The sequence below is a fragment of the Micrasema longulum genome, unplaced genomic scaffold (genome assembly GCF_059751315.1).
Source record: "Micrasema longulum isolate JH-2025_06_02 unplaced genomic scaffold, ASM5975131v1 h1tg003223l, whole genome shotgun sequence".
NCBI classification, from domain to species: domain Eukaryota; kingdom Metazoa; phylum Arthropoda; class Insecta; order Trichoptera; family Brachycentridae; genus Micrasema; species Micrasema longulum.
The window spans coordinates 45,188-50,239 of NW_028280310.1; positions in this window are offsets into that span (position 1 = coordinate 45,188).

Sequence of the window (5,052 nt, forward strand, 5' to 3'; positions counted from 1 at the left end):
GACACCCTGATTCAGATATCATCCACAAAAAAAAAACTTATTAAGTCAGTAAGAAAATATGTTCCAAGTGCAGCTCTTTCCGATTGGAGACAGAAAAAACATTTAATATTTTTCTCTTGAAATGTTAATTAAATTAAACGAGTATTTCATCATTTGCGACATTTAATCAATAAGTTTCTGATGGAATGGACCTTTTTTGGTTTGGGCGAACTAAAAAGGTCACGTGTCAGAATCCCAGTAAACTTTTATGAAGTAATTTAGGGTTTTAATACACGGGGGTCGTGAACTTATTTATTACGTATTTATCCCCTGACCTTAGGCTTGCAGTTAACCCTTGTCAGGTCAATCCTACAAACCCTCAAATGGCTCTGGTATTTGCTCAATAACCAATAACTCATTAAAGTTATCAAGTATTTTAAGAATTCCTTAATGGAATTTCTGTGTCTAAAATATATTTGAACTGAAAACTCTCGTACGTTTGTTTTGTTTTGAGTTGTAATATTTTAACAATTCATTAGAAACATTTTGTTATTATACATACTAAAATTAAACTTAAATATTTAAATAACAGAAACGAAATTTATCAAAAACTATACACAAAATTTTAACCAGTACCTACACCTTGCAGGTAGCCGTAATAGTTTTTTTTAAATATTTGAAGCACTTATTTTGTGATTATTTATTTTAATAAAAATAATTTAAAACAACTTTTTTAACCACTTATATTTGTTGGAAAATCCTAAAGATAAAGTCACTCAATACAATAAATCTGGTATATACCAATTAAATTATTTTGATTGCGATTATTGTTTTTTATTTTTATTCACAATATATTACAATATTTGAGTTTGTCCAAATGTCTGTAGACAAAAGACTGGATTTTACCCCCTCGGGAGTCATTAAGATTAACAAATTACAACTGTAAATGCATATACTTTCAAATTCTCTTATTTAAGGTATTCTCCATCCCTGTCATAATATATTAATTAACATTTATTGAGACACAAGTCCTAACTTCATAGAACCAAAGTCTTGTATTGAGTTTGGACAAACTCTCGAATTTAGATTGAATCTACATTGGAGAGACTTTAATATTGGATTGAAAGAACACTTAAGGAGCCAATTTAGGCATTAATTATTTAATTAATATTTAATAATGATTTTTCTGAACTCGCAAACCATCTGATAGTAAATAATTTTAATTTTAATGAAGACTTTGGATTCAAAGTTCTTCATATTGAAAATAAAGTATATTTTAAAGATCGTTTGCATCTCACTTCATACTTTCCATCTTTACATGAACAACATAACAAAAAGACTTGACTTATTAGCTCCAAATGTTTTGATGTAATATTAAGTAATCACTGTTTAAATAAAATAGGATATAATTCATTAGTTAAACCGCTTGGTAGAAAAAAAGTGGTTAAAAGCAAAGTTGTTTTTTTTATTTGTATTTTTATTAACATACACGGCATAATTGCCTTTTACAAATTTATAATATAAACATATAAGGTTTGATATTTTTTAAACTACATATTTCCACTCAAAACTAAGGAACAATAATCAAGCCTAAAAATTATATAACATAATATTTAAAAAAAAAAAAAGTTTAAATAAAACAAAAGTTTGAAATAAAAAGTATACGAGAACTTTAAAAATTAATATAAAAAGTGAATCAAATTTTAAACATAATAAGGTTTATAATAAAAATATATATAAAAACAGAAAATCATATATGAAGTAACTACATTAAATATGATTACTGCTCATCTTTGAAAAAGTTTATAAGGTTTGTTCTATAAGAATAATACCCCACATTAAATATATCCGATATGTGGGAACAACTATTGCCGAGTTCATGAAGTCGGCTTAATACGGCATTACAATTATACACTGTGCGTGAGTTACTACTGCAAAACGGTGGCACCCGCCTAGTTATCCTTCCAGGCACCCTGAAGTTGACGAGTGACAAAAGTTCTGGGCAATCCCATATAGAATGCACAATTTTATACATTTATATTTTATATATTTATATTTATTTTATTGTAACATTTTTATTTATCTGTTTATGCTTTTTAAGGTTAGTTCATAACATCTAAAGAAGATTTGCCGTGCCAAACAATTTTGATGAATAGGTATTTGAACCTTGTTTTTAGGTCACTCTCTCGCAAATACCGCCCTAATACTGTGCAAAAAAGACAAATGCACGTCAAACAGATTATACTTTACTGAAATTAATTAAATTAACATTTCATTGCCCCGTTTTCACATCTCAAAACTAAACATTGTCGGTGCTTTTTCCGCTTTTCAAAATTATTTGTCAGAAAGTGACATTGAAAGCCCCCACCCACTTACCCGGATGTGTTTTAAAGGTCTAGTGTCTCTTTTCATATCCACACATCGCAATAACAATTATTTTTTTAGCTGTAATGAAGGACATTTTTTTTTTTTAAATCTTTGTTTACAGAAGATTTTGACGTAAAGAGAATTTGTGACGTTATTCAAAGTTACGTTAATTTATTATTTAGCACCTATTTATTCAAAGTTGTTAATTTTTATGAAAATCGTTTTTGTTATTTTTCTCATGCATTTTCGAGAAACTTCACCTAAAATCATTTATAAACCATTGAATAACTTATAAAACATTTTTTTAACATTGACGTAAACTGTTTGTTTATTTTGCTCTTTTGTGATATTTGTTTTTTAAAGTTTTTTTTTTTAAATTTTTTAAAAGGTTTATTATTTTGTTTATTTTTATATTTTATTTTTAAAACGGTTAAGAACCCCTGAGTTCTTATCAAGAGACAGTTAGTATTATACCTAGGGCATTTAATATACATTGCAACAATACCAACAAATCAATGATTTATGATTTTTGCTATTTCGAATATACCGCGTTATTTATTTTTATATAATTTAAAAAATATATTCTTTTTTTTAACTAAGTACGTTAAGTATAAAATCACAAAGTTATTATATAGAACAATGTATAAAACAACTGTGTAATATGTATAGATATATTGTTATTATATTATATCATAATTTTGTAATAGAACACTGTTATGTTAAATGTATTTATGTTTATGTTTATAAAAGGCATTTGTGCCGTGTACACTAATAAATAAATATGCATTATGTAACTTAGTAGACATTATAAAAATAATTATGTACATCTCCCCCCCCCCCCCTCCTTATCCTCTCTTCAAGCATTTTTGTCCTTATCCCGCCCAATTTACAGTAACTTAATGTTCTTAAAATTAATATTTTAAAAATCTTTGATTATTGAGTACATGAAAATAACATTTTTATATGTATAAATTGTATGTATTTATTTGATATGTAACATATATTTTCTTTACTAACTTTGTATACTATGTGGAAATCTGTTATTAGTTCTGAGCTTATACACTATATCTGTTTGTTTACTAAAAAAATATGTATGTAGAACTGTTGATTTCCCTATTAAAATAAAAAATAAAATAAAATAACTGTTTTTCTCTTTCTTTACTTTTATTTTTATTTATGGGAAATATATTCGATAAACATATTTGCCGCAACAAATCGGTTTCTCTGAACAGGCATTTGCCCATATAGGAACTGATTGCGACATTAGGCATACTTATATTTCTGGCTTGCTGAATCCTCCATGTATTGAGCCTACTCTTAGTGCAAACAAAATTTGTCAGTCTTTATTTTGCATCGATACCCCAATCGCAGTGTCTTGTGTCGTAATCTTGATAATTTTTGTCACATGAAGGTTAGATGATCAGTCTTACGCTTCAGGTACCAGTCCAGGGACTACGAAATATTCTAGTGTAAAAACAACTTCAATATGTTTCTTTTTTGGGTGATGTGTGTTGTATTTGTATCGACATTTCGGCTACTATGACAAGAGCCATCTCCAGGGTGAACTGAGTGTAAAAAAACTGATAATAACCCTGAAGATGGCTCTTGCAATGGTAGCTTAAACGTCGGAACAAATCCAACACACACCGTATCACCCAAAAAATAAACATATTGATAACAGTAACCGTGAAAACCTCCGCACCTATTTAAAAAAAACTTTTTAAAATTAGTAATCGGGAATCTAACCCGAGACCTTTTGCATCATAGGCAAACGCGCTTACCACCACACCGCGAAGCGAGACGTTCACGTCAAGCAAGTCGCCATTGTCACAAGGTTCTGTAATCATTGTTCCGTGGAGATAGTCTGCCGTCTATCTCGGTGGTGATGTCTCGGGACAATGGTCGAGTCCTGGGACAAAACAATACTGTTTTTTTTACGCGTAAACGGCCTTCAATACATTAAACGAAGCATTTCTGGAAACATTTCCCGGCATTTTCTTTGCGTTTTGTGGGATTTGTGGGTTTTGTAATATTTATTACTTTCGGGGGTTCTTTCGTCTACTATATTACGTGATTGTACGTGATTTCGTGAGTTTGAAGACGCCATCTTCAGTTCTCGATAAATGAGTCGAGTCATGGAAAAGTACAAGCTTCCGAAAATTATTGGAAAAATCTTCTCCTAAAGAGGTATTATATTATTGTGATGACGTCGTGAATCATAGTTATTACGTTTTGGAACGCCCAAACTCAAATAAGTTATTTTACTTCGTGGAGTCTGTATTTTTAACATTATTTTCATCGTCAAATCCTTATACGCATTTATTAATTTATTTGAACACTTTAAATACCAAAGCTCAGAACACCAAACTTCTGAGTTTTGAGAGTGAGTGCTTAAAGAGAATATTAGGTATAAGTTGGTTCGATTTTATAACTAACATTGAAGTCCAAGAACGAACGCAGCAGTCTCCTATGACGTGCGTCTTGAGGATGCGGCGGTGGAGTGGCTTGGACAATTTTGATACGGAAAACCAGCTATAAAAACATTTTTCATTCGACCTTCCCGGAAATCGAACCCGTCACCTTTACCCCTATTTTATTTAGCATTTCATTTATTTAGTACAACAGCCAATATTGAAAAGAGGGTGAGTGCTGGGAACAGAGTGAACGAAGCACTTAAATCAACCTTGGCAATTTTATTTTTTTAGT